Source organism: Chroicocephalus ridibundus, chromosome 3 (assembly GCF_963924245.1).
Source record: "Chroicocephalus ridibundus chromosome 3, bChrRid1.1, whole genome shotgun sequence".
Lineage (NCBI taxonomy): Eukaryota > Metazoa > Chordata > Aves > Charadriiformes > Laridae > Chroicocephalus > Chroicocephalus ridibundus.
The window spans coordinates 116,491,778-116,516,510 of record NC_086286.1 but is presented as its reverse complement, the minus strand read 5'-3'; the positions used below and the strand labels follow the sequence as shown (position 1 = coordinate 116,516,510).

The 24,733-nt window shown below is 39.7% G+C and overlaps 1 long non-coding RNA gene across 1 annotated transcript; it reads left to right on the top strand.

Moving 5' to 3' along the window:
• The first annotated feature begins 2,354 nt into the window (after positions 1-2,354).
• LOC134513983 (uncharacterized) lies at positions 2,355-23,435 on the top strand. The gene is made up of 3 exons (XR_010070595.1): positions 2,355-2,438; positions 3,108-3,208; positions 21,246-23,435. It is a non-coding gene; the product is annotated as an uncharacterized LOC134513983 (long non-coding RNA).
• Positions 23,436-24,733: the final 1,298 nt, after the last annotated feature.

The window sequence follows — 24,733 nt, the reverse complement described above, 5'->3', positions numbered from 1 at the left end:
TGAACTGACTGCAGGATGCAACCCCACACTCACAGGTTACCTTAAGCCGTGAGATTTAGGATTTTTAGTTTTTCATAAACTGTTAGGGGAATAAATGAATGTGGACCCCCTAAGATTTCTGAGACAGTTAAAAATATTGTACTTCACAGAGATCAAAGTTCAGACTGTATTAAGTGGAGGATAACAGGTTTTCTGTCACACTGCTGTAATTCCAGAGAGATTAAACTGAACTCAGTAGAGTCACAAACAATTTACCCCAGTGACAATGACAGCAAAATTGTATACTAGTAGCTACAGTAGTAGAAAAGATGACTTTATTTGCCTCCAGATTGAATGTGAGTCATTTATAGTATTTGTTGGCTGGTTTTTCAATGTCCCTGTGGAATAACACAAAATTGCATTTGTGAAACAGGAGCTTCTGGCAAACAATGCACAATCTTGCAAAAGAGGGTAAAAAATAGCACTGAGAATGCTACACTCCCAAAGGTGCATGGGATAAATATACCCAGTGCTTAAGACCTGGAAAAATGATCAGGAAGTGTTTCTTATAAAGTGGTTGATTAGTCAAAGTTACTGCATTGCAATGCTGAAATAAATGCCTTTTTTTGTTGTGTTTTTTTTTTTTTCCTAGCACTCAGGAGTAATTGACAAACAAACAAATTATACATTGAAAAGCACATCAAGACATGATAAATTTTTTATTAATCCCAGTGGATAACAAATACGAAGAGCTTGATTTTCTGAATTCCCCTTTACATGTTACAAACCAGAAAACAAATAGTATTTTACTCTAAAATTTCAGCCCAGAGGGAAAGTCCTTGAGTGTAGATGCAAAGTCAAGTGACGTGTATAACTACATTTGATGCGAGTGATACATTTGGGGTTGCTATTTTTTCCATGGATTTTTATTGTTTGGGGTTTGGTTTTCTTTTTTGAGCAGAAAATGAAAGGCATAAGTACTTTTTTACTACTATGATTGGTTCATACTGGCTGGCTCTTCAGAGCTATGCATTTTGAACAAGTCAAAGGTATACAAATTTTCTCACGCACATTCTCACCGTATTTTTTTCCACAGATATGGTACAGGAAGAAAAAAAGAAAATGGTCAAACTATAATTTTATCCATTCATTCTGCACCTAGTGCAGTAGTAAGTGATAGAAGGTGGCTAGAAGATGCATTTTTGGGGAAGACAAAACACAGGCAGAGATTCTACTGTAAAAAGAAAAGGCTACTGCTAAATCAATATTTATTGATTTTATATACCACTTACTGGAACAGCCTGATAAATTATCCTTTAAGGGGATCATTCCTAATCATTCCTCTGTGTCCTAAGTTTATAATTCTCCTTTACAACATTAATCCTGTAAGTGTTGTCCCAAATAATTTGAAATTCTTTTCCAAGGCTTCTGCGTGGCATCTATAAGAATATTTGTTAATGTTGGAGTCTGATATTTTTTATTCAGTCATAGAATGTGGCATGCATTTCCATAGAAACATCTGTGGTCCAAGGACACCTCTAATCCTTTGACTCTTTTTGTGAGAGCACACGGAATGATGGTTTCAGTCTATCTTCCATTCCTCTGTACATTTTGCAGTATTAATATCTCTCTTGGTTACGTCTTTTCTGTTACATGAAACTTAATTTTGTGTGTTTCTTAACTTTATCCAACAATTTTCCCGCTTTCTAAGACTTTTAGCGATCTGGTCCTGATCCCCTACTGTTTTTGGTTCTGTTTTTTTTTTCTGAGGTCAGAACAATTTATATTAATACATAACATACCTTCTGAATCATTCAGAATGTATTAAATTCTCTGAAAAAAACCAGTGAATTTTACCAAATAGCATCCAAGTAGCAGCCTGAGGAAACAGTTTCCCCCGAGGGGATTTGGGCAAGCACGAACAGGAGCCTTGTGCCAGTAGCTGTACTAGTGAAATCAGAAACACGGGATATTCCTGAGCACTGAAAAGTCTTTTTTACCTACGCTAGTCAATGGCTAGAAGTTGTCCCTCACCGACCTTGGCCTATGCCAATGATGGCTTCCCCAAACAGTTCCCAGACTTGGCTCAGTAGCCAGAGTGCACCGAGGAGCATTTCCACGCAGGTGGTTTGGTTGTTGTTACTCTTTTCTGGAGGCAAAGCAACCCGGTACAGACATATGTTGTTCCGTGCCAGCTGGCCTCAGCAAAATGCTTTCACTGACGCAGAAGCAGCGTGGTTATGCTGGGGTATTTGTTAGTACCCAACCAAGGTTTTGTGCATATTTGAGGAGAAAAAGGAGGTATGAGTTCACAGATTTTTAGTTTAAAGAAACTTGTCTCCAGAGCCCCTGTTTAACTGGCAAATTTCTCTTCCAGCAGGTGACTGAGAGCAGGAACCCAGGACATGGTGTATCCTCCCTGAGGACTTGCCTGGCTTTGCTCCAACTAGTCTTCTGAGGTAAGTATTCCCCTTTTGCAATGTTCTTTCTGCTCTGACTGACGGAGCAACGGGCACTTCCAGACCCTTTTCTGGAAGAGTGGGAGGAGCTGCTCCAGGACACAACTGGGGAGCAGCTGAACCATTTCACTCTGGCTTTCCCTCTTACCTGGAGGGCATATCCAATCCCTCCTTCAGACTTTAACCTCTTGACCCTCCAGTAAAAACTTTCTCTTTACAAAAATAATGTCCTGATGGTCTTCTGGTGGCTGGGTTTTACTGATATTGCAAACTTACACCTTTTTCCAGTTATCTAGCCAGTATAAGCCACAGTTCCTTCTCTCATCTTGATTTTCTACTGCTCTTCTTTAATTTTTGTTATATTTATTTCAGATATCATCCATGCTTAGCTAACTTTGCCTCACTGAAAATGATTAAATAACTTGTTTACTTCAGGCTGATGGCCTGTTCACCTTCTCCTGAAATATTGCCCAATGATTTCATAAGGAATTCATCCAGTCCAGAGATGGTGTTATAATTCTCTCTATCCCTGCTGTGTACGTTATGCTGGCTTCTGCAAAGTGTTGTAGTCCACTGGGTTCTTGCAGCTTTTTCCAATGCCAGGAATCAAACTGAGTTGTGATATTTGCTGTTGTTTTCAAACTGACAGTGAATCCATTTACTTTCCAGCCTCAAATCCTTCACTGTAAAGCTATGGATGTTTCATATCATCCACAGTGTCAGAAAATAGCCTTTTCCTTTGGAGCATCACTTGCTGATTTCTCTGCTAGGTAAGTTCTAATTGTGTTGTTAAGGGTATATGCTGTGTCTTTAAGTAGTCAGTTTTTAAGTGCTCTTTCCAAAGTTACAACTTTTCCATTAAGAGGTCTGGGGCTGAAACAGGACTGGGGAATTCTAGTTAAAAGAAGAAGCTATTGTCAGCCTAAATGAGCCACTGCTTGTTCCATCATTACATGCTCTTTCCTCTAATGATTGTTATTTTATCTATTTTTAAAGACTCAGTTACTTGCTTCAGTGCTAACAATCAAAACAATCAAGGACTCAGTCAGTCCTCCCAAACTGCAAAATTTATAAACATAAAATCATAGAATAGTTTGGGTTGGAAGGAATCTTTGAAGGTCATCTAGTCCAACCCCTGCAATGAGCAGGGACATCTTCAGCTAGATCAGGTTCTCAGAGCCCCATCCAACCTGCCCTTGAATATTTCCAAGGATGGCACATCTACCACCTCTCTGGGCAACCTGTGCCAGTATTTCACCATCCTCATTGTAAAAAATGTCTTCCTTCTATCTAGCCTAAATCTACCCTCTTATCACAACAGGCCCTGCTAAAAATTTGTCCCCATCTCTCCTGTAGGCCCCCTTTAAGTACTGGAAGGCTACAATAAGGTCTCCCTGGAGCCTTCTCTTCTCCAGGCTGAACAACCCCAACTCTCTCAGCCTGATCTCATAGCAGAGGTGATCCAGCCGTCTGATCATCTTTGTGGCCCTCCCCTGGACCTTCTTCAACAGGTCCATGTCTTTCCTGTGCTGAGGACTCCATCAAATTTCCAATTCTGAGTACCATAGGCTGTCATATCCTAATTACAGGCCAAATTCTGCAGTCCTTAATTGGCATGAATTAATTACAATAGGTGCCAGAAAATGGGTGCGCATGAAGGTCTTATGTATTCAGAAAAATAGATTATATGGTAAAAGGAAGATCCTGACCAATTAGATCAACCTCCATTAGTTTCTTACTTGGGAAATTCCAGGGGATAAGTGGTTCAATGGCATTTCATGAATAATCAAATAAAAAATATGGAGATTTCCTCACAGTACAATAGAAATGACTGCTCCTTCCTCTGTGTTCCCAATAGTAGAGAGAAAGGTTCAGCAAAGTCACATTTTAAATGAGCTGTTTCACATCAAAAGTTTTCAACATTTTAAAGGCAGATGAATAAAACTGTTTTGAATTCCAACACTTAACAAATTCTAAGGACGTCCATCTCAGCAGGGATCTGAGCTGAATTTCTGGATATCAAAAAGCAGTAACAGCAGTCTCATTCCTATCTTGCCATGTATTTAAAACAGTCCTATGAGACATACAGGTTTAATCTTGGAGGCCAAATGTGATTAAGCATGGTACATTTATGGTTACAAATGTACTGACATTTGTGCTACAAAATATTTTTAGGTGCTGCTGATGAACTGCTTATTACGAAATGAAATTCAGGTGCATGAAGTCCCTTCACTGATTTCATATGGCATTTATCATATTAAATTTGAGCTAATCAGTGTTTTCCATACCATTTTCATTAGCATAAAAATTGTTGTTCATTCATTCATTTATTAAACCAATGCCTTTTGGGTGTTGGAGCCACCAAAACCCACATCCTTATTTAATTAGGTTTATGGACTGACATTGTCTAGCAGCCTGTGTTACAAACAAGACTACCATTCCATAGGCCTAAATACAGATTGAAAAGATAATTTCTATCTCAAAGACAAGGTAACTGGAAGGACCAGCACCCCGTACTTGAAATAAAATTGAGTTTGTAAGAAATCTCTCACCCCAGAATTAGTGCTATATGATTTCTAAATGGTGAGCGTAGTGTATTTCAGTAAAGATGAGAAGAAATGATTCAGTTGTCTTCAACTGGTTTCTTCATATGATTCAAGCTCTTGTTACCTCATCACTGGATTTTAAAACTTGGTGCTCCATGCAAACCAAAAATTTATAGGACTTCATCCTAATTCATGCAGCTACCAGAATTTTAATTTTAGCTTTAATTTTGTTGAATCATGCTTCTTAGCCCAAATATGGGGATGGTAGTACCTGTTGACCAAAACACGCTAGGTGCATGAGACAAGGATGTTTGATGACTCTGATGGTGTGAAGTGGAACTCAATTATGGACGATCTGTCAATATCAAAGAAAAAAAACTTTTGGAGACTTGTTGGAGAATTCTTTCTATAAGGACAAGTAAAATAGCACAGATGCTGGGAGAAACATGATGGCTGGGTGCTTCTGCTATTCAAGAAAGTGGCTTTATTATGGTAATAGAAAATATGAGGTTTGCTGCTGAGGAACAAATAGATTTATGAACACATGCACATCTGAGGTGACAAAGCAAATTTTATTGTCATTGCATTGCAGACGATCTAGATATGTAAAACAGGGCAGGTGATGACAAATCACAAATAGGGGATCATAAGGAAATAAACTAATATCATTAGCATGAAAAAGGGTGAGCTAAATGTACTTGCAATCTTGTTGCAGTCAAGCTTTTTGAAAGTATAAGAGAGAAGAGGCATTTAGGGAATATGTGTATTGTTTTTATGGTGAGTTAGAAATTCCACCTAAAACATGAAGCCTACCCTGAAGAACATGGGAAAGTTTGCTTGAAAATTCATCAAGTAAGGGATATTTATATGAAAAGCACAGAGCAGATTTGATAAGAGCTTGAGAAAAGTTAACTGTCTAATTATAAGAACAAGTGATGCTCTTGAAATGAAAAGCCAGTATGGGTTCTTATATTAAAAATCACCAGGCGAAATTGTGAATTTATCTGAGTTTTCTATTTCTGTGTTTTCTGGAGAAACGATGAGGAGAATGCATACATGTATACAATGTTGTTCATTAGGTCATTAGATAATCTTTAAAAAAGTATACTATTTTTGCTGATTATGAGTTTAATGCCTGTTATGTCACACATTAGCAAGAGATTCTTGTTATCAGCACAGACTCCTGAAGTGTTCTAAAGTGGGAAATGTTGTAAAAGTAGGGTTTATTCCATGGTGCAGATTTCACCAATGATCTCAGATCTAGAGATTTTCTGCTGTAGAGGTGAACCACAACGTTTGTATTGAATACTGAATCTCCCAGTTATGGAAAACCATATTAGAGTTGTGCCTGAGCTAAAGCAAATCCAAAATTATCCTGATAAAATTAAAACTATGCAGGGAAAAAAAAAACCACAATCAACTGGGGCTTTTTTATTTCTCTCAGTGTTGACAGTATCTGACAGCATTTGTATCTTGTGTTTTTTTGTTTTTTTGTTTGTTTGTTTGTTTGTTTTAGAAAAGGCCATTCAGTGGAAAAAGAGATGAACAAAATTTCACGGAATAACATGGTATAAGCTTTTAATCTGGCAATACATCCTGGGTATTTTCTGAGGTCCAGCCAACCCTATTTTACCTAATTCCAGAAAAAGAACAACAACCAAAATTAAGATCAAAAGTCATGGAGCAGAAATTAAAATTCTTTATTTTTATTTCAGTTTTAAGAAAATGACAACTTCACCTTTACTTTTTGCCTTATTTTTTAGTATAGCATGTGTGGAAAGTGTGAAGGTTTACAGGGACGGCACATTAAATACCTTCTTGTTTACTTTGAGAAATCAGTCTTCATGTTAGGTAGTTGATTCTTCTGGGCTAAACACTATTCAAAAATTGCTATTTTGTCTAGGTGAAACCTTCCTATTTATGTTCAGTCAGTGTAGTGAGTCTGTGTTATTAAGCAAAGAGGGCAAATAAGAACAACAAACTAATAATGTATGATAACAATAAGATTTAGAGATGCAATATTTAAGTGGATTCACTGTAGGTACTCAGATTGCTCTGCTTCCCGTAGCTAAGTCAAGCTGTGATTATCGCCTGTTTGGGTGATTTAGCTTCACTAGCCAAATCAGCAGACTGTTCTGATTTGCACTGTTCTGTGTTATATTAGGTAAACAGAACTACTACAGCAATGTGGAGCGGGCTTGGCTAAGTATGCATTCCATCATGGTTATGCACATCTTTGCCTCTTCATTTGAACTAACAAAATGAGCTCCAAAGATGCTACGTTTTCATATTACACTGAAAGGATCCCTAATGTAGAATGCAAGTCCCTGTTCATTGTCTCTGCCACCAGGACCCCTTGCAGGGCAAGGTGCTGAAGAATGCAAATTAAATAGTTCAGCACTTAAGCTAGATTTTCTCACTCCTGGACAAATTTGCATTAACTGAGAAAGGACTTAAACATTTCTTGTTAACTAAAATGCTAGGATTTTTTTATGCAAATATATTTTACCAAGTGTATTTAAGTAACGAGTTTTTTTCCCTGGGATTCTGGGATGCAGCAAATGCTAGCCTCCATGCACTCTGGAGAGCTTTGTCCAAGTTCACAGGTGCTAGTTTTACATAAGCATTTTTGAAACCAAAAATACACTTTAACTGACTGAAATTCTCACTTGTTTACAGGTTCCGAGTTCTGAAGTACAACAAGGTTTCCAGACAAAGCAGAAAACCCAGCGGAAGTGAGAAGTGAGGACTGTAGTGACACTGAAATGTTAACTGTCTTTATACATAGTATACAGCGTGTTACTTACCTTTCAAACAGCTTTTTATGCCAAGTGAACGAACTTAATGTGCCAGTTCATATGACCTTATAAAAGGCATTTCTGAACCTTAATCAAATACACATATTGGTTTGCAAACCTCTAAAGTGAATAGGTACGTTAGGTCTGGAAATACGAATACTACATTGTCAATTTTGGGACGTTAGTTTCTTTAAGAATATAGAGGAGGATTTTTTTCTTTAACTTCTTTTAATCACTTTAAAAAAAGTACTTTAATTTTTATGCTTTTTCTTTAAGTTCAGGGATGAAGGAATTTTGGAAGCTTTGCTTCTTTTCGGCCTAACTGCAAGAAAAGCAGATGCAACAGGATTATAATAGAAAAATATATATTACTGATGTTCCAAAGGCCCTTGAAGAAGAGGGAAGGAAAGCAAAAGCACTCGTTTTGCCTCTCAATAAGTTTTTCATCTAGAAAAGACACTGCTCTTGCTCCTTATATCAAATGTTTTATTTTTCCACGTCAGTTTATATATATAAACCAAGTTATTAATAAGAGTAGTTGATTTTCTTTGAATGCGAGACTAATCCCTTCAGACTGCTTATTTGTGTTCTAATTAGCTGATTAGAAACACAGGCATTAGCTCCTCAGCTTGGATGCGGTGGAAGGCAGGAAGGGTTCATGCCCAGCCTGCCCACTTGGCTCCGTTCTTGAGTTGTGAAATGGAGACAGAAAAGATGGACTCAGAGGAATAAATGAGCAGAGATTATTTGTTGTTGTATTTTCAGATGTAATACTCCTGGTTTTGCTTTTGGCTAGTAATGCTATAAGTATCATAACTAGGACTTTTAAACTATATCTGTGTTAGTAAATTAAACAGGGCATGTGCACAGGTTTGAGCATTTGTAGAGGTCATCTGAGCTGCAGGATTTTCAGCATGGTTCTTGATGTGATTTTAACCTCTGCCAGACACAGTTCAAGCCCATGGGGGTAGCATGGACCACAGACCATTTCCACAAAGTAATTTGGATGTAATTATTCTGGTTCTTGGGGGCCAGCTGAGAAAGTTAAGCTGTAGAGAGGCAAGCAAAATGAAGTTGAAATTGGTTGAAATGTGTTTGAACTATTTTTTAAATGTGTGCTGGAGACTAAGACACCTTAGAAGTCTTGTTTTTATTTCTCTTCTCCCAGACTTAAATCGTATTTGGTCTTTCTTACATATATCTGACACTTCAGATCTCTTTTGTTCAATATTTCATTATATAAATGTTAAAATGGAGATACAGGAAAACTAGTGTCCAGAAGTGGAGTTATGAAGAGTAAATGTAGATGATGATATCTATTTTGTTTTGTTTCGTTTTGCCTTTTAAAATGAAGAAATAGAACAAAAAGTATCCATCTGATATTTATTATCAAAGAAAAACTCAGTTTTGAAAGGACCTTTCAAGGTTATCTGGTCCAAGCCTCTGATGAGAATGATGCCAAATTTGCAGTTAGACCAAGGTTTTAAGTTAAATCAGGTTTCCCAGGGGATTATGAAATTGAGTTTTAAATATCACTGAGGATGGAAATTCCTACAAAAATGTTACATAGCTGGTCTTCCTTTTTTTCCTTTAGAACAGCTGTTCAGGAAGTACCTAGACTGCTATACTGGACCCTAGTTAGCTTCTGAACAAAAAGGTGATGGTATTTTGAAGTGTTGATCTTGGCAATGCTCATTTGGGTTATTGCCATTGAGGTAAAGACAGTTGCTGCCTGAAAAGGACTATTATGAAATTCTGATACTATTAGACAAAGTATTACTTGTCTTGTAATAGTTGCATTGTAACTGTGATTGGTAGACAAAGAATACAGGAGAGGGAAGGCCTGCACAAAGTGGTGGTCTAGTAGATCACCTGATGAACCTGGTGTATGTTGGGGAAACAAAACAAAACAAAAAGATTTGAAAACACCAAAATCTTTCTTCTGGTTTTGCTGAACTCAAAAAACCCCAATTTCACTGACATGGGAATACATCAGCCGATAACTTTGTTCTGGTAAAATTTGAAAGCATAGAAAACTAACTTAATTGTGAAAGTCTCATAAAAATAGCAGTTAGTGAAAAATAAGCCAAGTCAGGTATAAACAGAACAAAAATAAACCGCAAACAAAGCAAAGTAGTCCCAAGTGCAATATCTTATAACCTAGGAAAGTGTATGAGGTTCATTGAGTAAGAAGCCTCCATATTTAGAATTGTGGAAATTTCCCAGTGTACCTTTGTTGACCTACTAGGAACGCCCTTCAGAAACAAGACCATCTGAAATGTAAATATATCTTGTCACAGCAAAAATAGTTAATGTCCTTTGCATTTTCAGTTTTTTGAATAGTTAAGGACTATATTTATATTGTAAAGAATAAATTTGAGTGATTCATCACTTATGAAAATGTCACTTGAAGTCCTGTAGAGCTCTATGAAGGACTCAGTAGAGGGTGAACTGGATTTTACAAATCTGTTACATTCCAGATACTTTTTTTCTTTTTTTTTTTTTTTGTGTCCTAATTCTGTCTATTTGCATAAATTAGAAAACCTATCTTCATATAGTCTATTGACCACATAAGATTAATGTATCTCTATTTACCTGCATATATACTTCATTATTTCGAACATTTTATTTGAGCTTTATTCCTACTCATAAACTCTTACTCAAATGGACAGGCCACTTGAAATCAAGTCTAGCTGGCAGTTTTGATGGTAACATCAACAGAAAAACAGGGACGTACCTAAACTTTACAACTGAAACTGCTCAGTTAATAGGCTTTGATCATCAATGTAAACCTCCAGCCTTACCCACACCAGCCTCTAGTAAGAAATTCCAGTTAGTTCAATTATGCTTGAAGAATAACTAAATGCTATATTTCACTTAGCCATTTACTTATTGATTTTATGGTTTTTTTGTGTGTGTGCCCCTGTATTGAGAAGCAAAATTAATTTGAGTTCTTTCTTCCCAATGTTACTCAATACCCATTCCTTCCCTCTGCTAAGCCTTTCTCATAAAACCCAAAATTTATATTTGGATCCAATGGGTGAATTCACATTCATGCAGTTTAAATGAGATTTGACTTGCCTTTCTATTTTGTTGAAATTATGAAGACTTCTGAGTCACAACCTGTGAAAGTGATGGAAGATTTGCCTACAACCCTTAGTATCTCAAAATGTGCAACATCCAATTTACATATGTGCTAGAGTGAATAGGCCAAATCCTGAGGTACTTGCACAAAGCTGATCATTTCTTCTTTCAGAATTAACAACAGAAGTGTGGGATGGAAATGAATGGATAAAATTAAATTTTCTTTTCAATTTTTTCCATGGGCTTTCTTCTTCCTGTCTCTTCCCTTTGTACCTTACTGTTGCATGGTTTCTGTCTCTCCAGTATTTTCTATTTGTTTTTGTCTCCTCAGCTTTCTACATTGTTCTTTTTTGTCCCCTTTCTTTCATGATTTGATTAATTTTTCCTTTGTTACAATTTTTTGGTCTCTTTCCTCTGCTTTAAACCACCACAGCAGAAGGCCATAGCTGCCATAAAACGGATTACAAAGTTTTACATAAGGAAACCACAGTTGAGAAGATATCTAGGGACATACAGGTGATAGAATGAAAGTTCTTGCCCATAAACCAATCCTGCAAAAATATATGATATGGATTGGTGCTGCTGGAGAGTAGTGCTGAAAAACTACAAATCTCTTCCAAGAGTATTCTGGTAGAAGAGAAGGGATTTTTTTTTCCCTTTACTCATAGAGGTATAGTTGCAATTAGAAATTAGAGCCTTATTCTCCAAACGTGGCAGAATGACCCACAAGCTGCCAGCAGGCTATAGTCGTAAGAATCTGAAGATAATTCTGGTTTTGCTCATGAAGTTACTCACATCCTTCCAATCCCATTACCAGGCAGTAGTGCTGCCAAGTGTCTCAGTTCTTGTCTCATATTTATTGAAAAATTAGATGTACAAAACAGGAAAACTTCAGCTGAACCTCCCCATTCTGGTAGATATGTTACCTATCATATCAGAGACACTAGTCAGAACCACTTCCATTAACCAGCCAACCAAACTAGACCAGAGATGTGGAGGTGGTTGCACAGGAGGAATGACATTTGAGCTCCCTCATTTCCTTACTATAAGGTGGCCTAATGATGTATCTACCTCCTTATGGGAGCCCTCACTGACTAAGCAGTATGCAATATTTTCCAGTCCTGTTGTTGATGCTGTGCAAGCATGTAGGAAGGTAGGCAAGGTTTGCTGGACAAAGACGGAGCAGGCACCTGTGGCACTGTTTGGCGATGCAGATTCTCCCTGGAAGTCCAGAGCAGGTGGAAGGAAGGCCTGGGTTTTCTGTTGGGGGTTACATGATTTGGATTAAGGGGTTGTTGGATAAAACAAATGAACAGCATTAAAAAAGAGACCATATCTTGACATTACGACTTTCCCATTTATGTTTACCTCCCTGTTTGGCCTGATTTCTTCTTGGGAAGTCTGTATCCTCTCTCCAACAAGACAGTTGGGAAAATGAACAAGCAAATATTCATTTGCAGTTTTTGAATGTCATTATTTTCATAATATTAATGTCACATTTATGCAGAGAATCTCCATCTCTGTTTCAAGACCATGACGCTGAGGAGTACACAACCCAAGGAAAACCTAGAGCTCATAACTCAAACAGCAGAAGTAGAACAGCTTTTCAAATAAGACAGGCAGTCTGTGAGAAATATAGAACTATATGATGTTTTCTGATTTCACTGTCTTACCAGTGTATCCTTCCTTGCCACTATCAAATTCAATGTTAAGTAATTTTAATACAGTTCCTAAATGTTCTGCATAACTGAAAAAGCGAATATACCTGAGAACAACCAGTTATGTACTATGAGTCTATTTTAGCAGAGAGCGATTGAAAACAAAATGTTTTAAAATCATTGCTCCTTGTTTTAAAATATTAAATTATGTAGAATGCACATTAATTTTGTAGCAAGTGTGTGTGTAATAATCATAGAATCATAGAATGCCAGTTTGGAAGGGATCTCAAGGATCATCTGGTCCAACCTTTCTTGGCAAAAGCACAGTCTAGACAAGACGGCCCAGCACCCTGTCCATCTGGATCTTAAAAGTGTTCAATGTTAGGGAATCCACCACTTCCTTGGGGAGGTTATTCCAATGGTTGATTGTTCTCATTGTTGAAAATTTTTCTCATCTCCAATCTACTCTCTAGGAGTAAAATTCATCAAACCAACATTATTTTTCCCTCTCCTGTAGTTGGTGAGGGGAGGCTGAGGGGAGACCTTATTGCTTTCTACAAATACTTGAAAAGAGGTTGTAGCAAGGTAGGTGTTGGTCTCTTCTCCAAATTAACAAGTGATAGGATGAGAGGAAATGGCCTTAAGTTCCACCAGGAGAGGCTTAGATTGGGCATTAGGAACAATTTCTTCACTGAAAAGGTTGTCAAGCATTGGAACAGGCTACCCAGGGAAGTGGTGGAGACACCATCCTTGGAGGTATTTAAAAGACAGGTAGACATGATCCCTGGGGACATGGGTTAGTGGTGGACTTGGTAGAGTTAAGTTAATGGTTGGACGGCATGATCTTAAGGATCTTTTCCAACCTAAGTGATTCTATGATTCTTAAAAGTCCCTTGTCAAATCTGCCAGCCTTTTGTGTACATTTTGGTGTATATTCCAAATAAGGCAATCCACAAAGTAAAACACCATTTATTTCTTGATTTTTTTTTTTCATTCTTCTCATACTTTCCAAAGGGATATTATTGTAGTGTGTCACCCAATACACGCATTCTATGGGTATGCTCTTTGTTTCCTTCAGCTGTCAGAACAGGGTTTTATAAGTTCCTCACAGTGCTTAGCTGTGTTTAGTTGTCCTTTTGTCACTTGGAACAAGTTTTCCTAAAAATTAAATGCATACTGAATAGACTATTTCAGTTGGAAGGCACCTACAACAATCATCTAGTGCAACTGCCTGACCAATTCAGGGCTGACTAGCAGTTAAAGTATGTTATTAAGGGCATTGTCCAAATGCTTCTTAAACACTGCCAGGCTTGGGGCATTGACCACCTCTCCAGGAAGACTGTTCCAGTGTTCTCAGTAAAGAAATGCTTCCTAATGTCCAATCTAAATCTCCCTTGGTGTAGCTTTGAACTATCATGCGTCCTATCACTGGATACCAGGGAGAAGAGATCAGCACCTCCCTTTCCACGTCCCCTCCTCAGGAAGCTGAAGAGAGCAATTAGGTCACCCCTCAGCCTCCTTTTTCCCAAACTCAAAAAGCCCAAAGTCCTTAGTCACTCCTCAAAGGACATTCCTTCCAGCCCTTTCACCAGCTTTGTTGCCCTCCTCTGGACACATTCAAGGACCTTCACATCTTTCTTAAATTGTGGGGCCCAGAACTACACACAGTGCTCAAGGTGAGGCCACACCAATGCTGAATACAGTGGGATAATCCCCTCTTGACCGGCTGGTTATGCTGTGTTTTATCCACCCCAGGACACGGGATGCCCTCTTGGCTGCCAGGGCTCACTGCTGGCTCCTATTGAGCCTGCTGTCGACCAGCAGCCCCAGATCCCTTTCTGCAGGGCTCATCTCCAGCCATTCCTCTCCCACTTTATACTCGTGCCTGGCATTATTCAGTTCTAGATGCATAATCCAGCATTTTGACTTGTTAAATTTTGTCCCATTAATCATAGTCCGATGCTCCAATCTATCTAGATCCCTCTGCAAGGCCTCTTGTCCCTCAAGAGCGTCAACAGTACCTCCCAGTTTGGTATCATCATCAGACCTGCTAATGGTGTGTTCAAATCCTGCATCTAGATCGTTGCTAACGATATAGACCAGAGCTGGCCCTAGCACTGAGGAACACGGCTGGTGACCAGTTGCCAGCCAGATGTAGCCTCACTCACTACAACCCTTTGAGCTCTGCCCTTCAGCCAGTTCTTCACCCAGCACACTGTGATCCCACTCATCCCACAGTTGGACAACTTGTCCAGAAGGATGCTGTGAGGGACAGTATCAAAAGCCTTACTAAAATCCAGAAAAAAACTGTAACTACCACCTTCCCTTCATTCATTGGGTGTGTGATCTTATCAGAGAAGGCTATGAAATTAGTTAAATAAGCCTTTCCCTTTGTGAACCCACGTTGACTGTACCTGATGATTGCGTTATTCTTCAAATGCCTTTCAATAGTACTCAGTATAATCTTCTCCATAATTTTTCCAGGAACGGCGATTAGACTAACAGGTCTGTGGTTCCCTGAGTCTTCCATCATGCCTTTTTTGTAGGGGCTTTTAAATATCATCTTGCATTAATGATTCATCCTGAAGCATGCAGAAGAAATTTTTCTTACATCACATCAGGTCAGAAGTATTTGAATTTTTCAATAAAGCTTTACTAAGCACAAAACATTTTTCAGAAATCTGATTACTAGCTTTGACTCAACTGCTGCCTCTTGATGGATGAGTAGCTGTATACCTGTCTGCATTATCACTGACGGGACAGGATTAGAAAACTTGCTCTTTGCATAGAAAATAAGATATACTCTCTGTAGTAAGCAAGCCAGCGTAGAACCTTTGCACATCTTGAGAAATAGAGTTTGTTTGACTAAATGCACTACACTGCAGTACTGTTAACCTCTGTCATCATTCCAGACACTGTCAATCAACAGTTTGGTGTATTATAGCCAAATGACTCCTTCAAAGGTGCCATGTATGTACAGGACTTTCTCAGGTGGAGAGAGGTTAACAGACAGCTAGACAGCTGACAAAGGATTCTGGTCATTCTAGACACCTTTGTGATTTTTTAGCTAGAATTTTTTACAAAGCTAGAATTGGCTGTGTACCTCAAGTAGATATGTGCTTTAACCTTTTTATTTACAGCATGTTTTGACAAGGGGTAGAAAAACCGTCATGGTCTTGGTGACCTCCTTGCTATGTGAAAGCCCCAGGAAGCCCGGGTTGCAGTGCCAAGAGGGGAGTGCAGGTGTCACAGGCAATAACCTCTGTAAATAATTTCTTTGAAACAATAATTAGTATTTCCACTCCTCTCACTGTAAGAACAGTCCAGGCTTCATCCTTGAGGCAGCAAAATTCAATTTTCCTTGGACAGTTGAAAAAACGGAGCTGGTTCAGGACAATTCATACAATAGAAAGCCAAGCAAAATAACTCCTACTAGAGAAATTTTCTCTTAACACACTTTCTTTGTACCCTTTCAGCCGTGCTCCTCTAAGTGAATCAGTTTTCTCTGTGGGAAAGTGCAGAGTGAAAATAAGTATATGAGAAATGAGCATAATGGTACAAAAATCCAAAGTGAAAAGTTCACTACACTGAGTGATTATTTTTTTTTCCATTATTATTTTCCTGCTAAAGTTATTTCACCTCCTTAGCAGGTTGCCAGAGAAATTTGAGGGATATAGTATTGTAATGGAGTATTTTCCAATAAAAAAGGTGTGGAAGATTGTTGATGTTTTTTTTTTTAATTACAGTCGCAGGTTATGAAGTGAATATTTCAAGCTATATAGAAGAGTTGTCAAAGCTTGTCTATGAAAATGATTCCTGAAACTTGTGATAAAGCAGCTTCTTGGAATATTTCAACTCCACAATAGTATTTTTAATGAGATTGTTTAGTAAACCAATGTTTTCCTATATGATTCAGTTTTCTAGCTTTATGAAACCTAGATTTAGTTTTATGAAACCATTTTTCCAAGAAATTGCACATCTGCTTCAAAATACCCAGAAGCCTGATCTCCAAGGTAGACAATCTTGTGCAGATGGCCAGTGTCCAGAACAGCACCACAAGCGTAGGCAGTCACAACTCTAACTCTGCCTATGTGTCAAGACAGTGGCAAACAAAACCAACTGCAATCCCAAAGCTCCTTTACTGTAGGAACTCAAAAAAACAATTGGTCTTAGCTGAAGCAGTGTAAAGTAAAAAAAGTCTTCCAGATGGGAACTGGGTTGTGTTCCAGGAGCTGGGACATTAATATGGCTGGTGCACATCTGGATATGACCAAGCAGACCAATAAAGAGCTATTCTGAAGATAATACTCAGAACACAAATAACTTCTACTAGGTATTGACCCTTTGCACTCTATCTGAATCAGAAGGAACCAATAAACTATATTTCCTCTCTCAGCACCTGCCTAGTGATGTCTTCAAATCAAGGCTTCCATGTTGACACAGAAAATCTGCTACAGCAAAAAGTAGAATTTCTGTAGTCAAAGACCTATTGCTGGCTCTGCATAAAGGTGAAATTTATGGTCTGTGATATGTACATGGGTTCAGAATAGATATCAAATATCTTCATCGTTGTTAAACTCTGAGTATGAATTCATTTCACTTATTTTTAGTTGACAAGCCTTTAGTGTAAGTCTCCTAACCTTTGTCTATGGTAAGAAGAGCGAATCACCAGAAGATGATTTCCTGAGTCACACTCATGCATGTACTTGTGTCCGTCTACCGACTACATTGAGGTCTGGCTAGCAAGGCAGCTAACTGAAAACCTTTTAACTGAAAAATCATGAAAAGAATTACACCTTTAATGTGTAATTTTTATGAGAAGAAATTCAAGCTGTCAATCTCAGAACGTTCCTACAGTCCTATATTTCTGAAAAACCAGGTCTCCATTTTTTCCCATGCAACTAACTCTTGAATTCAGTGTGTGAGTGAAGCTTTCCCACAGCATTCTCCTGGAGAAACTGGTTGCTCATGGCTTGTTTGGGTGTACTCTTCGCTGGGTGAAAAACTGGCTGAATGTCCAGGCCCAAAGAGCGGTAGTGAATGGAGTTACATCCAGCTGGTGGCCATTCACGAGTGGTGTTCCCCAGGGCTTGGTTGGGGCTGGTTCTCTTTAATGTCTTTATCAATGATCTGGATGAGGGGATTGAGTGCACCCTCAGGAATTTTGCAGATGACACCAAGTTGGGCGGGCGTGTTGATTTGCTTGAGGGTAGAAGGGCTTTGCAAAGGGATCTGGACAGGCTGGAGTGATGGGCTGAGGCCAATGGTATGAGGTTCAACAAGGCCAAGTGACAGGTCCTGCACTTGGGTCACAACAACCCCATGCAGCGCTGCAGGCTTGGAGAAGAGTGGCTGGAGAGCTGCCTGTCAGAAAAGGACCTGGGGGTTGAATATGAGCCAGCAGTGTGGCCAGGTGGCCAAGAAGGCCAACAGCATCCTGGCCCGTAGCAGAAACAGTGTGGTGAGCAGGACAAGGGAAGTTATTGTCCCCCTGTACTCGGCACTGGTGTGGCACCACCTCGAGTACTGTGCCCAGTTTTGGGCCCCTCACTACAAAAGAGGCACATAACAGGGCCTGTTGTGATAGGACACGGGGTAATGATTTTAAACTAAAAGAGGGTAGATTCAGACTATATAGAAGGAAGACATTTTTTACAATGAGGGTGGCGAAACACTGGAAGAGGTTTCCCAGAGTGGTGGTAAATGTGCCATCCCTGGAAACATTCAAGGTCAGGTTGGATGGGGTTCTGAGCAGCCTGACCCAGTTGAATATGACCTGCTTATTTCAGGGAGGTTGGACTAATGACCGTTAAAGGTCCCTTCCACCTTCCAACCCAAACTATTCTATGATTCTCTCTACTATGTTATAGATACTATAGATACTACAGCATAGACGGGATACTACAGTGCAGAGCTATATTATAGATCTATAGATAGTATAGTGCTGTGTAGATCTATACTTAAGATATAGATCTGCTACTATAGATACTAGAGTGTCTAGTGGTAGGATTGAGCTATAGAAATGGGCATGGGCATTTGTAACCAATTCTGCAGAATCATAGCGGGACCGCAGTTCTGTATTCAGATCTGTGCTACTGTCTGCCATGAGGCAATTCAGTTTTAAATATAGTCTTGTAAGAGTGCTTAACCATTTTGAAACGTCTGTGAAATTCTTGGTAAGCAGCATTCAATATTGATTCAATGTCAAGTGTTGATTTCTGTCATAAGCAGAGGATCTACATAGCAATGCTCTCTTTTTCTGAAACTAAAGGATGTGGTGAAGTTAGGGCATCTCCCAGTAAAAAAACAAGCTGTGGACGTAGGCTCTTTAGTAAGAAAACGATTTTCTCCACCCCCATCCAGACTATTAATATGCTCATTAGAATTCAAAAGTCATAGAATCATAGAATCATAGAATCATAGGGTTGGAAGGGACCTCTGGAGATCATCTAGTCCAACCCCCTTGCCAGAGCAGGATCACCTAGAGCAGGTTACACAGGAACACATCCAGGTGGGTTTTGAATGTCTCCAGAGATGGAGACTCCACCACCTCTCTGGGCAGCCTGTTCCAGTGCTCTGCCCCCCTCAGGGTAAAGAAGTTCCTCCTCATGTTTAGGTGGAACTTCCTATGTTCCAGTTTGTGCCCATTGCCTCTTGTCCTGTCCCCAGGCACCACTGAAAAGAGCCTCGCCCCATCGTCCTGACACCCACCCTTTAAGTATTTATAAGCGTTGATAAGGTCACCCCTCAGACGTCTTTTTTCCAGACTGAAGAGACCCAAATCCCTCAGCCTTTCCTCATAAGAGAGGTGTTCCAGTCCCCTAATCATCCTCGTAGCCCTCCGCTGCACCCTTTCCAGCAGTTCCCTGTCCCTCTTGAACCGGGGAGCCCAGAACTGGACACAGTACTCCAGGTGCGGCCTCACCAAGGCAGAGTAGAGGGGGAGGATGACCTCCCTTGACCTGCTGGCCACGCTCCTCTTGATGCACCCCAGGATGCCATTGGCCTTCTTGGCCACAAGGGCACATTGCTGGCTCATGGTCATCCTGTTGTCCACCAGGACTCCCAGGTCTCTTTCCACAGAGCTGCTCTCCAGCAGGTCAGCACCCAACCTGTACTGGTGCATGGGGTTGTTCCTCCCCAGGTGCAGCACCCTACACTTGCCCTTGTTGAACTTCATAAGGTTTCTCTCTGCCCAGATCTCCAACCTGTCCAGGTCTCTCTGTATGGCGGCACAGCCTTCCAGTGTGTCAGCCACCCCACCCAGCTTGGTGTCATCAGCAAACTTGCTGAGGGTGCACTCTATCCCCTCATCCAGGTCATTGATGAATATGTTGAACAGGACTGGACCCAGTACTGACCCCTGGGGAACACCACTCGTCACTGGTCTCCAACTAGACTCTGTGCCCCTAATCACAACCCTCTGAGCTCTATCTTTCAACCAGTTTTCTATCCACCCCACTGTCCATTCATCTAACCCACACTTCCTAAGCTTCCCTATGAGGATGCTGTGGGAGACCGTGTCAAACGCCTTGCTTAAGTCAAGGTAGACCACATCTACCGCCCTCCCCTCATCTATCCATCTAGTCATGCCATCGTAGAAGGCTATCAGGTTAGTCAGACATGATTTCCCCTTGGTGAATCCATGCTGAGTACTTCTGAGTCCCCAATTCCTTATTTAAATGAAGACCCTTCATGCTTGCTCTAGGGATTCCAGAACTGACTTTGGATAAAGGGATCTGTTGCAACATGAAGAAATGATTTTGGAAGTTTGAGATTCATCTCACTTAAGATATCTAAAGGTTATACATCTACTCTAAGCCCTTGGCTCTTTCTGTCATCGGTGGAAAGAGCTGGGGGCTCCAGAGAATGATTCATCTCAGCTGTCCTAGACATATGTCATGGAGAGATGAATCGCACTCTGAAGGTACTTGTTCTCTCCTGTGACTGTAAATGAATCACAATGTGACTAAATCAGACTTAAAAACTTTGACTTAAAACTATTTTTCTGTTGCCTAACTGTGAGTAGATTAATCCCACTTCAATTGTCTTTTTGTTTTAACTTTTTTTCAGTGTGAAGAAAATAAACTATGTCAATGTAGTCTTTCAAAGAATGCAACCCTCATCAAAGTGAAATGGAGCAATGATTACAGATATAACAATTTTCATAGACTTTCACTAGTATTTTTATACTGTCAATAAGCATTTTTTGTTGTATCATGGAAAGTGAATACAAAGCACAAATCTTAAAAATGATTACTAGCCGTGCACTTTCAGCATAGTGTACCATAATTTCCTGCTGTGCTCATGATCAGGTTCAGCACACTTAACTTCACCAAAGCTAAATGTTACCTGCTTAAAAGTTAGAAACCTATAAGTTAAATGCTTAAACTACTTATTTAGACTCTAGTGAGAGTTACTGTTGAAATAAAAGTACTTCCAGGAGTTTTTTATCATGCCATCCTAACAAATACACACATAACAGGCAGAATAAATTGTCATTTTCAATGACAACTACAGAAAGGGCTTAAATAACTAGATTAGAATGGATTATCAGGAAGAGAGGGTAGCTGAAAACTACTATAAGACAAAGCCTCCTAACCACAGAACTTGGTACTCATGGACATCTTTAACTACACCAATACATGCTGGAAAAGCAGTGTCTGGGAACAAGCAATCTAGAAAATATTTGAAATATATTAATACAATTTCTTGATACAGGTGATCAATAAACTGAACAGAGAAGGTGCTCCGTTACACCTGCTACTCACAAACAAGAAAGTACTGGCTGAACGTACGAAGGTCAAGGGCAACCTTGGTTGCAGTAACTATGCAATTGTGGATTTTAAGATCCTAAGAGAACTGAGCAAGACAAAGAGCTGAATTGTGAACTTGCACTTCTGAAAAGGAGATTTTGGTCTGTTCAAGGATGTACTTGGTAGAATCCCATGTGAAACTGCCCTGGAGGACAAGAGGGCTAAGAGAGCTGGCTGATTTTCAAGGACAGCAAGCCCCAGAGCTCAAGAATTGTCCACCCCTACATTCAGAAATTTGAACAAGGATGGCAGGAGGTCACCATGGATGGACATGGAGATCCTGACTGATCTCAGCACACAAAAAAAAAGCAGTATATAGAAAGTGGAAGTAGGGACAGGCTACCAGGAGATGTGGGGGGAGAGTACAAGGACATTGCTTGCACATGTAGGAACACAGTGAGGACAAACAAAGTTGAGCTGGATTTAAAAGGAGAAAGAGACATGAATGACTACAAGAAAGGTTTCTGTAAGTACTTTGAGAGCAAAAGAAAGGCTAAAGAGCTTAAGGGCCTGTTGTTCAGTCAAGCAGGGGATCTAATAGGAAAAGACTGAAATACTCAATACTTTTTTTTGCCTCAGTTTTCCCTTGTACAACTTGTCCCAAGGCCCTTCAGGTCACTGAGCCTCCTAGCAGGGTCTATGTGAGTGAAGGAATACCTGTTGCAGAGTAACATACATTTATACATAACTTAACCCTCCCATGTGTGCACAAATTAATGGGACCTGCTGTGATGCATCCAAGGGGTTGATGGAGGTGTCTAATGTCATTAGAAGACTGCTATCTATCACAACAAACAGTCCTGGCAGTCAGAGGATGTTCCCAATGACTAGAAGAAATCAAATGTCTTGCTCTCTTTGGGAGGGAGGATACAGGGAACTACAGGTTGGCCAGCCTCTCTTCAGTTCCTGGGAAGGTGCAGTTCCTGGAAGGAGCAAATCCTCTTAGAAGACATTTCTAAAAATATGAAGGACAAGAAAGTGGTTGGAAGGAATCAGCGTGGATTTAAGAAGAGCCTGATAAACCTTATTTCCTTTTATGACAAGGTGTCTGGCGCAGTGGACAAAGGGAGGGCAATGAATCCTTTATACCTTGACTTTAGGAAGGCCTTTGCCAGTCTCCCATAGTCCACCATGATGGTCAGGCTGGAGCACAGGTTGTGCAAGAAGTGTCTGTGAGAGCTACGTCTGTTCAGCGTGTAGAAAAAAAAGCTCGTGGAAACATTATTTCCGTCTGCAGCTATCTGATCAAAGCACACAGGAGAGGCAAACTCTCTTCTTGGAGGTGTCCAGCAATACGACAAGAGGCAATGGACACAAGTTGGAACACAGGAGATTCTGATAATGATGTAAAGAAAAATACTCATAACCAAGGAGGTGATCAACACTGGCACAGACTGCCCAGAAAAGCTGGGGAATCTCCACCCTCGGAGGTTTTCAAGACTTGACCAGAAATGTCTCTGATCGCCCTAATGTGATTAAACCTGCTTTGAGGGTGGGGTTGGACTAGATAAACGCTGGATGTCCCTTACAACCTAAATTATTCTATGAGTCAATAATTCTGTTCAATTTCTAGATTTTTAAATTCAGGTGAAATGAATTCCAGTCTTAGGCAGCAGTCAGCTCAAGAGTAAATTTTTAAATTTGTGTGCCTATCTGTGGAATACATGTCTGAACTCCCATTGTAGTAATTGGTGATCTAATCAGTACAATGGAGCCTACTGAGCTGTGTCTTGAGGTTGAAGTCTAGTGTTTGGGAGCTCACTCCCATAATGGTATGTAAGCACACAACATATTTAATGCGTGAGTGTAGTACCCACCGATATTACTGGGTATTTGGTATGCTGGCTATCTAAGATCAGATTCAGGTAAGTGCAGTAAATGAACACAATCACATGCTACGAAATAAGCAACAAAGGGCCTAGACTATAATTAGTCATCTTCAGAGATTTATAACCATGTATTATTGCTTTACAATATCAGTTCAGTGAAAACATAACTCTGTTAACACCGAAAAGACTTTACAGACATTTCTTGTATTTAGATTAGTATAAACCCCTATTTAGGCATTTTGCCCACTTTAGGATCAGTGCCAAAATAAAACCAAAATGTTATTGAATTAAATTTGAATTAAATTTGACTTTATAACACTGCCATTTTGAACTGAGATTTCAGGCATGAATTGTTCAAGGTTAATTCAAAGTTCAGAGAAGCTATGGAAAAGATTAGATTAACTGGTAATAAATAAATAAATAAATAAATAAATAAATAAATAAATGGCATGAAATAAAATCTTTTTTTGTCATCTGTTTTTAAGTTTGGGCACCATGGCATTTTCATCCCCCAACACAACCTTCCTACAATGGTATCTGTCTGCTTTTAAAGTTTTTGAAAGTTTTAATCTTGTATACTTTCAAGCATGTGATCACATTTGATCTGGTTGTAAGGTTTCTCATGTAAAGTAACATCATAGAATCATAAAATCATAAAATCACAGAATGGTTTGGGTTGGAAGGGACTGTAAAGATCACCTTGTTACAACCCCCTGCCATGGGCAGGGACACCTCCCACTAGACCAGGCTGCTCAAAGCCCCATCCAGCCTGGCCTTGAACACTTCCAGGGATGGGGCATCCACAACCTCCCTGGGCAACCTGTTCAAGTGCCTCACCACCCTCACAGTAAAGAATTTCTTAATTTTAAGAAGAATTTAAAGAATTTAATCATTTTAAAGGAACCTTCAGTGAATTCTGACCATGTAGGCCATGAACTTGTTCCCCTCAGTTCTGTCCTGCTTGTGATTGATATCAGGAATTCAACTTCTACTCCTTTGTGGTGTCTCTAAAATTATAGCTTTTCTTAAAAACCTTTAGCCATACCTTTAGAAATGCTTCTTTAATGAAAGTCCTCGTAAGAGCTGCTGGGTCTTAATTTCTGCTCAGGATTGTGTCCAGTTGGGTTTTGAGTATCTCAAAGGATGGAGACTCCATAGCCTCTCAGAGAACCTGTTCTGACCACCCTCACAATAAGTTTGTTATGTGTAAATAGAATTTCCTGTGTTTAAGTTTCCCTGTTGTCCTGTCACTGGACACCACTGAGAAGAGTCTGGCTCCATCTTCTTCATTCCCTCCCGTCAAGTAAGTATATGCATTGATAAGATCCTCTCTGAGCCTTCTCTTCTACATCTGGGTGCTGTGGCTCTTCACCCTGTCCTCATGTGACAGATGCTTCAATTTGTTAATCACTTTCATGGCTCTTAGCTGAACTCACTTCTATATGTCCATGTCTCTCTTGTACTGGGGAGGCCAGAACCAGACCCAGCACTCCAAAAGTGTCTCACCAGCATGAGTAAGAGGGGAGGGATCACCTCTCCTAACCTGCTGATGACTCTTTACCTA